The sequence below is a fragment of the Canis aureus genome, chromosome 17 (assembly GCF_053574225.1).
Source record: "Canis aureus isolate CA01 chromosome 17, VMU_Caureus_v.1.0, whole genome shotgun sequence".
In the NCBI taxonomy this organism is placed as follows: Eukaryota; Metazoa; Chordata; class Mammalia; order Carnivora; family Canidae; genus Canis; species Canis aureus.
This window is the reverse complement of record NC_135627.1, coordinates 50,575,811-50,589,108: the sequence shown is the minus strand read 5'-3', so window position 1 is coordinate 50,589,108 and position 13,298 is coordinate 50,575,811. Positions and strand designations below refer to the sequence as shown.

Below are 13,298 nucleotides of genomic sequence, written 5' to 3'. Positions count from 1 at the left end.
AAAAAAAAAAAAACTAAACACAAAAATGTATGAGGTTTAAAAACTATATAATAATGTCATTTGAGCCGTATCATGTTTGTGTTGCTTTTACAACAATGAAGGAGGAGTATTAATTTATTGGATGTCTGGAGTTTAGAAGTGTCTGTCATATATCATTTTGATAATTTGAATTTCAAGTTTATCATCATATAGACACTGTTAAAAACTTAAGCCTACATCAGATTTTTGTGGAATGACTTTCTGTTAAATACCAGAAATGTTATATACCAGGAGCAAAATCTGTGGCTTACTAACATTTAGAAGTGAAATAAAATAGGAGATGCAAATACAAAAGACTGTGAAAGAAGCCAATGAAGAGAACAGGAGTCCACAAGGCAAAATGTTCCCTGAATGAGAGAGTAGCCCCACTTGGGGCGAATGCACAAAAGTTGTCAGAACAAAGCAGATCCTTAGATTTGGTAACATTGGTGAGAATCCATATTTATGGAATTGTGCCAAAGGATAGAAATGAAAGCCAATTAAAATGGCTTCATATTTGAATGCTAGTGAATTGAATGGAAGTAGACTTCTGGAGAGCTCTTTTGAGAATTTTTGTTATGAAGTGGACTAGCAATGTGGGATAGTAGCTGTAGAGAGTCATGTGAGATCCTAGGAGGATAATATGGATCATGAGATAATGTTGGAATGCTGATGGAATTATATGATTGAGAGAAGGAAACTTAAGGTGGAAAAGAGAAAATAGCAGAGTATTCTGGTTATAAATCTATTGTCTCTTAACTCCATGCCCCTTCTTTGTTCTACTCTGTGAGGTTTGACCAGTGAAGCTACAGACACATTTTCATTTACCTGCTAGTTTTGTTGTTAGGTTCCACCAATTGGAGGCACTAGAAGAAGCCTGGAAGTAGAACTAAGGGAAGAAGGATCTTCCTTTGTGTTTATTTGTTGCTCCTATCAATGCCCTCCCAGCTTCCCCTGGTTCCAGTGTCTAGCTTACTGCCATATACCTCCAAAAACAGTCTCAGTGAACCTGCTCAAGCTGGAATCATGTGGAGCTCGGAGCTAAGAAGTGTCCCATTCTCAGTGAGCCATGTTCCAGGTCCATAGGGCTTTTCTATGAGGGTCTAATAACCTCAGGCTTTGTCCTGTGTTCTTCAATATAGAGAGCTGCCTCCTGTAGTACTGACCTAAGTATTCTCTTATGGCTTTTCTAATCCTCCAGCATGTGTGTAACTGATTTACTACCTTAAATTCTCTACAATGAAGTAACGAGCATAGTTTTGCTGTTCCTGTGGAAGCACTGGCCTCTTTTGGGAAAAATGATTTTGTCTCAACTATGGCCAGAGAAAAGGTAGGTATAGTTGCAGGATGATAAACGTGCAACAAGCTCATCAACCATAAGCGAGAGAGGAAAGGATATCATTTACAGCAGCATGGAGCATAAGTTAGATGGAAGGTTAAAATACAAACACAGCCACTCCTTGAGAGGCAATAGTAGCAAAAATTAAGAAGTTCTATACGAAGACACTATCAAGAAAAAGCATGCTGCTTTATTTTCTGATATTTCGATCCAGCTTTTACTTCACCACTGACTACTGAAGAAATAAACCAATAAGTGAAAAGTCCAGTTTTGAAGTAATATCCTTAAGGAAAAGAGCCAATAAGGAGCTAGTATTGATCTAGTGGATAAGAATAAGGAATAGGATTTCTGTGAAACACAGGAAAGGCTACCCTATGCAGCATTCCTCAACCCCTTTAGACAGTTACTCTATTTTTGTAGCATGCTATGATTAGACTATTTCACATAACTATAGCTTGAAAATGCTAATTTTGAAGATATATGACAGGACATGACCTCTTATATAATGGCTTTGACGCTCAACTCTTACTCTAGCTCAAGGAAGCAGTCTCCAGGAAATTAAATCTTATTAACAAAATACATATGGTGGGCGGGAGTGCCTGGGTAGCTCAGTCAGTTAAGCATCCAACTCTTGGTTTCAGCTCAGGTTGTGATTTCAGAGTTGTGGGATAGAACCCTGTGTCAGGCTTCATGCTCTGTGCAGTCTGCTTGTCCCTCTCCCTCCCAATCTTCCCCCTCAACTTGTGTGTTCACAGTGTGCTTGTGTTCTCCCTCTTAAATAAATAAATAAATATCTTTTAAAAACATGTGGAACAGATATAGCTACAAAATGCCCACTTATTGACAGCTGGAGCTCTTACACAAGGCTAGAAATGTGGCATTTAATGGCAATTATTTAATGGCATATATGTAGCTTGAATTCAGATAAGCTACATAAGAGGAGATTATTAATTGATCATGGGAACCACTGCATGGAGCCATATAAAGTATCATTATAATAAATTATATTTTCAAGCACTTAGCATGTGCCATTTTATTCCACTAACTCTTTATGTCCACTTACTCCTCCCCCAAACTCTCTGAACTAGCCATTATTATGTCCATTACATAAATATAGAAATTGAGTCACGGACAGTTCAAGTAACTTGTACAAGTTGTACAGGTAATAAGTGGTGGAACAGATTTTGAATCAGGGTGGCTGTCTTCACAGGCAGTACTTCTGTAGTATCCTTAGTTTTAGTTTTCATCACATTCTTTTGGAAGGAAAGAGACATTGGGCTGAAAGCTTGTGGAGAGATAAGCGATCAAAGAGAGGTTGAATGGATCTTATATTTCATAGCCAATGAATATCTTAGCTGCTTTCTTCGGGAAGCCAGGGCACTGTCATTTTCCTCTGATACTCTCTTTTTTTGGGTTCCTTAGCAACCTATACCCTTGCTGAAGAAAATGCATCCTTTCTTTAAATATACTGATAAATTCAAACACATTTTGGTCTGACAAAAAACATTTGGTCTCATTGTAATTTCTAGATTTATATCTTTAAGATTAACGTTCAGCAGTTAATTTATTTCCCTTTATTCCAAATTTCAGATATCCTGCCATCAAAACACTTACATACTTATAAAAAGCCTCAACTGTCCAGGCACACTCTGATTCTATTTTTCTTCATAAAATGTCCTATCATAGCCCAGCCCCTTCATGTTTACTCCATTCTTAACAACTTTGTCTTTGCAGGTTAATTCCATATATTTATCATATAATTTAGTCTTCCAATAGGAAACCCTTAAATACAGAGCTCTTTTCATTCTGTGATAGCTCCTAAATCAGTTGGCATAATCAGCATGAGTTTGTAGAGTAAATAAACCATCTTGGAGATTGCTCATTAACTGATTGAAAAGTCTCTATTTTCAAAAGTTATTTTTGATAATACTACCATACATAATGTCTTGATTTTTATTCATATTTTTAAATGAAAATTTACTGCTTTAATATATTTGTTTATTCTTGTATTTAAATTGAATATTCACTGAATATTCACATAGACATTCCTAATATGTTAGTTTTGATAACTATATAGTCTTATATTAAAATCAGAAGTCAACATATTTGATTTTAACTTCTGATCACTAGGGAAGTCAGTTTAACAATTCTAAGGGACACCATTTGTCACCTTCTAGAGAAAAGAAAGACCAGGTTAGTGTAGATGGAATTTACTCTTTTAAATTTGGTGATTCTAGGGCAGCACAGGTGGCTCAGCAGTTTAGCACCTGCCTTTAGCCCAGGGCATGATCCTTGAGACCCACATCAGGCTCCCTGCATGGAGCCTGCTTCTCCCTCTGCCTGTGTCTCTACCTCTCTCTCTCACTCTCTCTCATGAATAAATAAATAAAATCTTTTAAAAATTGGTGATTCTATAGAGATACACAGAGAGCAAACATATGGTTTGTATTAAAATCGTATTAGGTTTAGATAGTGTTGCTTCCCACTTCTTCTCCAGACTGAAGTATAACCTCTGCATATTTATACTATGAAACTCTTCAGTGCTGTTCTTGTCAGGGGCTGATTTGTGACTTCAAAATTCATCTAGAATTTCTGCAACCAACCTTCGCTTTATCCCCACTCCAGGTGCTTTTGTGTTTTGAAAATGTGACATTTCTCCTATCCAAATGGATCAGTTACTTATAAAGGAAAACTTAGCTGTGTGTGATATTTCTGGTTAAGTCAATAAATATTTCATTGCTACATATCCTTTGTATCTTTAAAATCCAGTCATCCCCTTATTTCTGAGTGGAAAGGGAAATCATTATGGGGGCCTTTCATCTTATTAGGAGACGTATCCTTGGTTTCTATTAGGAAATGTATTTGTAATCTTCTAAAAGTTCCAGCATCATAAGTTTTGAAGTGAAACTACCCATAGCAACATTTCCTTAAACAGAATTTACAAATGTGTCATAAATATTTATACTTATCAATAAACATTCTGAATGTATATGTGTGAAGAACTCTATACCTCACATACACATGCAAGCCTATACATATACAGATCAGCGATCAGCTAGTTTATGTTATTTAAATCCCAAATCTAGCTATTTCGACATATTGCCCAGAGAAGAGTGGCTATAAATCATTCATTTTCATTTTTGTTGTTGTCCTCCTAAGACTTAATGGAAATGGCAAGATTTCTAGCCCTATACTTCTCTCCTTCTTTCACTTGTCCCTTTGTTAATTAATGGGTAAAGTTACCTAGTCTACAGGGCTTATAGCTAATCAGGGAGTTTCATTTATTGGTTTAGGTAAAAGCTTTCAGAATGTTAATGCATCACCTGAGGTGAGCCTAGGAACATACTTTTGGCAGGAAATACTTCCAAAGAGAATAGTCTGGAAAGAACACTTAGCTCAAGCTTGGAATTTACCTCTCCAGGAAGCTCACATCCTTTCTCATCTTTCCCTATTAATTATTCATCTGTTTTATCTATTTATATTTAGCAAAATGGTAATTTTAAGTAGGTTTGTGTTTTTTTAAATTATTTTTAATATTTGGATGCTCACACAGACACTGTTTTCCTCCTCTTTAATCTTTCCTCTCATCCTCCCAGAAGCAACCATCAATCTTTTGACATATTTTATTCTCACTTTTGATACTTTGATTTGGCAAAGTATTCCCGACAGAAGTTTCCAATGCCCTTTTCGCTGAAAGACCTTTACCTTGGCAGATGTCTCTCTAACCTAAATATTTGCTTGTGATCTTGCCAAATGTTCCAACAATGCTGGGCAAAGTACAATGATCTTTCTCAGCAGAGATATTAATATTTCTTTTGGCCATTTTGTTAAAGATTATTGTAGCACCCACTTTGTAAGGCACCAAAGACACAGCAGATCATAAATTCCATCTGTAGCAGACTTTATTTCTCCCTGTTTCCCCAAAGAGGAAGCATGTTTAATATGAACCCAGAAACGCTGCCATTCCATTTGTTCAAAAACCGCAGATTTTTGAGTCTTCAGATTTTCTGTAAGTTATGCCAGGGGTAGAGAAGTACCAGGGAAAAGCAGCACAAGGCCTGGTATGTGGAGCTTGCAGGCTGCTGAGGCCTCTGTGGTTTTTTGACTCCTTTTTTTTGTGTAAGGACTGAGTTTTGCAGTTGCTAGCATGCCCCACCTGTTGGCAGTCCCCCCCATCAGCACCCCAGCTAGTTTCTTTCCTGCTGGCTTTGCTTTTCAGACATGCGGGCAAACCCCTATGGTACAGAGGCTCTTTCACATAGCAGAAAACACACTGAGCAGGACTCACCCACAGATTCCTTTGGTTTCTAAGTTTTTGAAACAGCTCTGACTTGGAGAGCTCTGTAGTGGAAAGGCTCTACTCCACAGTTGTTAACTATTTTGCAATCCAAGTACATCACCACACTTCCACTCTAAAGACACTCAGGCAACCTGTTGCTTGTGAATTGCTGGAGCAGTCAGTGATTTAATTTCAAGCATGTACTTCAGATTTGGGAATAAAGACAGAGTGATTTGGTACCTGCATAGATACAAGCTGTGTCCCCCTCAAGGTGGATGCCCCATGGAGTTCAACAATTTGAATACAATAACAAGTTCCACATTTTGAAATTGATCTAAGCATTTCTAGAATTGTTTCCCAGGGAGATGGAAATGGGGCTAGAAGAGAAAGGGGGAGTTTTAAGGATCTATGAGGAGGGATTCACAGTAACTTGTTGAAGTTTGTAAAAGACATCTTGACTTAGGAGAAATAGCACTTGCTTACAAGCTTTGTTCTCTATCTACCAGTAAAGAGAGGATATAATATACATCTTACATGGCTGAGGAAATCCAAATTAAAAGACAAGAGTATTTACTGTTATTAATGCCTATAATGCCCACTGAGGAAATTATAGACAAATGTTCTCATGAACACTATTATGTGATCCACCACCCTGGCCATAGATGACTGGACCTTGGCAGGCACCTGACTGAAGATCTTCCAATCCAGAAGCTCACCACCTTACTAAATAGAAGACCAAGTAGATTGTGCTTTAGATTTGTGCAGGTTAACATTCTCTATGAGCTTTAGTTAACCTTTAGAGCAGTTCCAGCTTTGGTGCTCTCCAGAGTCCAATCATTGCCGAACTATCCTATTTCTCTATTTCTTCCATCCCACAATTCAATTTTAAGTGTGATATTTGTTGGTTGTTTTTTTTTATTTTTTTTTTTTTTAGGAGCCCAACCTCCACTAACCATCTCTCTAGGCTGTGGCTTCTTGTTAACTAAAGCTCTGATTGCATGAGCATTAAAAAAAATATATATTATAGACCTGTGCTATCCAGTAGTAGTAGTAACTGTTTACATATGGCTATTTAAATTTAAGTTGAATATCATATTAAAAATTCAGCTTTTATGAAGTATCTAAAATAGTCAAATACATACAAGTAAGAGAATTGTGGAGAATTGTGGTGATTGTGGAGTTGGGGAGAGGCAAACCATTGTTACTCAAGCATTAAGTTTCCTTTATGTAAAAACAGTTAAATTCTAGAGTTCTGTAGATCTTTGTGTCTATAAAATTAGCAATCATGTGTTGTACATTTGCAATTTTGTTAAGAGGGTAGATCTCTTGTGACATGTGCTTACCTTAATAATGATACAAAAATTTAGTTCCTCAGTCACCCTAGCCAACTTTTAAGGACTCAGTAACCACATTGAGTTAGGGACAAACCAGGGCTAGGCAGGGATAGGTAGCAGGCCACAGAAGCAGGCTCACAAAAGTCCCAAAAATGCTGTGGTGTAAGGAAACCAGATCACCCTGCCCTAGGTGTGGGTGAGGAGGGTGTCTTTTTATGACAGTCATCTGTGACCAACAAAGAATAACTAACCAGACCTCAAAGAAGTAAGCCATTAAAGATGTTATCAACAGTCCTTACTCAATGGTGATGCCAACAGATAATGTTAAAAGGATTTAGGTTCCCTGATAAGGATCTCAATAAAAGACCAACCCAACAAGCCCTCAGTAGCAACCCTGTTGGGACCCCTCCCATTTCTGAGAGCTTTCTCTGCATCTTTGCTTAATAGACTTCTATTCCTTTACTCACTTTCCTGTGTCTGCAAGATTCATTCTTCAACTCCGTGAGACAAGAACCAAGCTCTTCTGTATCAACATGTGACTATGACTATCATATTAGACAGTGTATCTATAGAACATTCCCATCATTATAGAAATTTCTATCAGACAGTACTGACTATACTGTTTGTCTGAAGCTACTTTTACATGCAAATTCTTTGAATCCAGGCACATAGATTATAAGTAACCCACAACATAATTCAAATTTATTAGTAAAGGGAACATGTTCACTCATGAAGCAGGAAGGCATTAGTCTGATTCAGCTGCAAAACAGACTTGTCAAAACCTGGGGATTTTTTTGTTGTACTCTGATTTGTGTCACTGTTAGTCTAAGAACTGTCTCCTCCAGAACGTAAAGACTGCTAACTCTGGGAAACGAACTAGGGGTGGTAGAAGGGGAGGAGGGCGGGGGGTGGGAGTGAATGGGTGACGGGCACTGGGGGTTATTCTGTATGTTAGTAAATTGAACACCAATAAAAAAATAAATTAAAAAAAAAAAAAAAAAGAACTGTCTCCTCAACGAGATCAGATGTTTTCCCATGATGCCCACACCTAGGTAGTTCACAAATCTAATAGAATTACCTATCTTCTGAGAATAGAGGAAGAGTTTTTCCTTAAGATGTAAACAGAAACCCCTCCTGAAATTCATCAGCCCAAATTTCATTACTTTCCAGCCTCCAAACAAATTGGTGGTGGCCAAAGAATAGTTTGCATACTTTAGTTTAGTCATCAAAGCAAGGAATGCATGGGTTTATGAATTAAAATCAGGATTGATAAAGAGGGGGGGGCATGGTTAGTAGGAAGATGCCTAAAATGTCTATTAATGCTCTGGATTAGTAGTTCTCAACAGAAAGTGATTTTTGCCCTGTAGGGAACACTTGGAAATGATGCAAGACATTGTTGATTGTCATGACTGAAGATGTTCTAACATCATTTAGTGGGTAGAGGCCAAGAATTCTGCTAAACATCCTGTAGAGCCTAAGATAGTCAACAAAGATTTATCTGGGCCATTATCAACAATGCTAAGGTTAAGAAATCCTGTTTTAAGAGATTGTATTATATAGGATCTAGTTTATATTTAAAAGCTAACTTTGATGACTTGCATAAATGAACAATATGGCGTTACATCTGGCATCAGGCAAGAACTGATCCAGAAGTCTTTGCAAAGCCTTACATACTCCACCCGTACTTCCTTGTAGTTGTCTTGGCTCTTCCACCATCTAGATTCTCAAATTATCTCCCTCATTATAGCACCTACAGTTGTTACTCTCCCACTTCATAATATCCATGTTTTTTTCCTCAGAACTTTCCAGCAAATGGCTTCCTTATTCCAATTAGCCAGAATTGTATCACATGTATCACATTTCTGAACCAGTGTGTGACTAAGAACTTGGTCACTTTCACCTAACTGGTGTTAAACAGCTGAGAATAAGAGGTGGGTCATTTTACAAAGAAAATCCGGGACACACTGGTGGGATTGTGGTGAGACTGATTCTACATAGACCATTAACTAGGACTACTGTTTTGTTGGATTGCACCAGTATTAACTCTAGACAGCATCTCTCAGACTCAAATTTGTGTGTCACTTCAACAGATCTCAGAAGTGTAACTACAGAAATGGGATGGGAACATCAAGTAAAGTCTTAGTAAATTTGAAGTATACGCTTGAAGAGAGAGAGCTGTTTTCCTGCTGGTTCCTTAGAATCTGATTCTTTTTGAGCATCTACTGTATTTTATGTAATATTCCATTTCAACAACAAGAGCTAATATCTGGAGGGCATTTTTACTTCCTCACGTGAGATTTTAAAGTTCATTTGTATCTCTACCTTTCATTAGTTTTAAGACTTGAAGAGGTCACTGAATCATTGAGTGAGATAGTTTCCTCATTTGAAAAATGGAGATATTACCTACTTCCTAGAGTTGCCTTGAGAATTAATTTTTAAAAAATGAGTAATGATTTTAAGGAGTAACCATATGTTTATAAATAGTTCCCTAACATTAGCTCTGATTATTACTTGATGGTATTCAGATATCCTGTGCCAGAAATCACATTGCCATTTCATTTTGTTTAATCTAAGAATTATTTGAAAATACTTCTGTGGTGCTTATTTATAAATTATATCTATTGAACTCTGTAATATCTTATTTTACACTATTTCTGGGTATTCTTCTACTTAAAATTATCTTCCTCGTTCCTGTTATTTAATACAGGTTCTTTTCTGAAATCTTTGGTTTATTTTTTTAGGCAGATGGATAGATAGAATTACTTAACATATTTCCTATTTTCTGAAGTCATAATCTTCAATTAACAAAAAGAGAGGAAAACATTAACCATACTCCTAAGACTGAAAGGTAGAAATGCACAGCAGGTATGTGCTGTTGTTTTTAATTTCCCTTCTTTTACACATGAATAAGCAGAAAAAGAGAATTGAATGTGGCTTGAATAGTTAGAGACAGTTTTCAATTTAACTTCTCCAGGAAAGAAAAAATAACTTACCTCTACATTAGAATGATACATGGTGAGAGGCCCCATATCCCTTAAAGGAAGGAGAAAGTAACTAACATTTCTTGAGTGCCTATCTGTTATATCTCAGGATACTGAGTAATTAATTAATGAAAGAAATATTCTTTTCATTTGGAGTTAATAAAATTGAATCTCTGAAAAGTGAAGTAACCTGCTGAAAATTGAGAAAGTGGAGAAACTGAAATCTGAATATGCATCTGATTAACTTTGAGTTCTATGTTTTTATTGTGTTCAACCTGGCTGCCTCAGACCTATCCATATGTACCACTATAATTTTATCCTATCAGGAGTTCAAAATGGATTTATTGTGTTTTGCACCTATGTTCATCTTACAGTTTTTTTATATGAAACGTTGGATGCTATGTCTTTAGCTAAGATGTCTGTATCTTCCATGGGAGGAACATCTCCTCTCTTAGTAAGGCATACATTATACTGAATTTCTTTCACTTATGCTTGCTTTTTTTGTGTATGTTCTCTAACTTCCTAATCCTCTTGATAGCAGTCCTGAATCCCCTGTGCCTCTCAGAATTTTTTTTTTTTCTTGTCTACGGCCATACCACCCTGAACGCGCCCGATCTCGTCTGATCTCGGAAGCTAAGCAGGGTCGGGCCTGGTTAGTACTTGGATGGGAGTATTTTTTTTTTTTCTTATACTCCACAGAAAAATTAACTCAAAATAGATTGAAGCCTTGCATGTAAGACCTAAAACCATAGAACTCCTAGAAGGAAACATAGGCAGTAAGCTCCTTGACATTGGTTGGTGATGCTTTTTTAGACCTGACTCTAAAAGCAAACACAACAAAAGCAAAAATAAACAAGTGGGACTCCATCAAACCAAAAAGCTTCTGCACAGCAAAAGCAGCCATCAAGGAAATGAAAAAAGCATCCTACTGAATGGGAGAAAGTATTAGTGAATCATATATCCAATAAGGGGTTAATGTCCAAATTATATAAATAACTCATACCACTCAATAGCTAAATAAACAAACAATTTAAAAATGGGCAGAAGATCTGAATAGACATTTTTCCAAAGAAGACATACACATGGCCAACAGGCACATGAAAAAATGCTCAACATCACTAAGCATCAGGGGAATTAAAATCACAATGAGATATTACCTGTTAGAGTGGTTATTAATATAAAGACAGAGAAAAGCCAAATATGGATGAGAATATGGATAAAAGAGGACTCTTATTTGCAATGTTGGTAGGAAGGTAAATTAGTACAGCCACTTTGGAAGACAGTATGGATATTTCTCAACAAATTAAAAATAGAACTATCATATGATCCAAAAATCCCACTACTAGGTATATATCTGAAGTAAACAAAAAAACTAATTTGAAAAATTAAATGTAGCCCCATGTTCCTTGTGGGTTGGAAACAATCTTGAAGGGTCCATCCATGGATGAGTGGATAAAGAAGATTTGATACACATATGTGCACATAAGAATACTACTCAGCCATAAAATAGAAATCTTGCCATTTGCAACACTACAAATGGACTTAGAGGGTATTATGCTGGGTGAAAGAAGTTATACAGAAAAGACAAATACCTTATTTACTTTTATGTGGAATCCTAAAAACAAAAATGAAACAAAATAAGACTCATAGATACAGAAAACTGAATGTTGGTTGCTAGAGGGGAAATGTGTTAGGTGGTGGGCAAGGTGGGTGAAGTAGACTAAGAGGTCCAAAGATCCAAATATAAAACAAATAAGTCCTGGGATATAAGGTACAGCATGGTGACTATGATCAGTAATATTGTAGTATATACTTAGAAGTTGCTAAAAGAGTAAACCCTGAAAGTTCTCATTAGGAAAAGAAAAAAAGGTACCTTTTATGGTGACACATAGTAATTAGATTTATTGTGGTGATCATTTTGCAGTATGTACAAATATTGAATCATTATGTCGTATACCTGAAAGTAGTATAATGTCATATCTCAGCTATACCTCAATAAAAAGAAAATGCAAAACAGGTTATTATTATAAGTTCTCTACTCTTAACAAATACATCTATAACATTATATATAGTATGTAAATGTACTACTTTAGATGACTTTCAGAGATACATAGTACAGGATGTTTGTGTGATTTCAAAAACTTTTCATTTGCCTGAGAAAAGATCATTTCTTTCTTTATGAGTTTTAGAGTGAAAAAAATAAAATGCAGAATGTCAGTGGTAGAATGGTGCTGAAGAGGGAAAAAATAGTGGGTAATCATTAGATGGACTGTAATTTACATTTATATTTAGTAGTAGAGATAAATTGAAAAAAACAGATTTGTATCTGAACAATAGAATAAACATTTTGAGCTCTCAATAAAAAACACAAAAACCAAAGCAAAACAAAAACCCAATATGGACACATTGTTTTCTCATTTTGATTTTTCTATTGCTGCATAACCAACCATCTCAAAACTTAGAGCCTTGGAATATCAGCCATTTTATTATGTCTCCAGATTTTGTGGGTCAAGAATTTGTTCAGGTGTCTGCCAACAGATGTTTCTAATCCACATGGCACCAACTAGGGTGATGTAATTATATTCATCTGGTGAATGAAATGGTTTGGAGAGTCCAGGATGGCTTCACTCACATATATAACATCTTGGCAGGAGTACACTGAAGGCTAGGCTCAGCTGGGGCAGGTAACTGAAGGTCTTGCAAATGGTCTTTCTAGCACCTAGCTTCTCACTTGGAAGCTCAGGGTTCCCAGAGAGTGTGTTGCAAGAGACTGGGACAGAACCTGCAAGACTCCTTTCGATCTGGCTTCATAAATCCCAGAACATTACTTCTGTAATGTTTTAATAATCAAATCACAAATTTAAGCCCAGATTCAAGATGGGGGATTAGCTCAATGGGAGGAGTGTCAAAGTATTTTTTAACCATCTTTAATCTATTACATTTATCTTTTGCAGTTTGCAGTATACTCTATTTTAGGTAATGGGTTAATTTTCAGTGATAGTTTCTAGCCTTAGTTGAATTATAATTGTTGAAAGGGACACAACCTATAATAAGGCAAAACCCCCCAAACAGTTAATATATAAAATCACCTGTTTCCAGTTAACATCACCAAAATTGCCTGTTTTGTGACCACAAACTGATTTCTAATATTCATATAGATAAGTCAACTAAGAATATGTCACCGTTAAATAGAGCCGATGAAAATACCATCATTTACACATTAGAAGAGAAAATTACTTAAAGCTTCTATTTTCCCATATTTAAAATTTTCAGTCCTACTTGTGCTCTAATTTGCATATCCAATGTTTCTGTGCCATGCTACAGTTCAGTGGTCAGGATAGTCATTT

General features: G+C 36.3%; 1 long non-coding RNA gene across 9 annotated transcripts in view; it reads left to right on the top strand.

The window, feature by feature from the left end:
• Positions 1–13,298, top strand: part of LOC144287966 (uncharacterized) — an 846,727-nt gene that overhangs the window by 451,865 nt on the left and 381,564 nt on the right. The gene's annotated exons all lie outside the window — the stretch shown is intronic.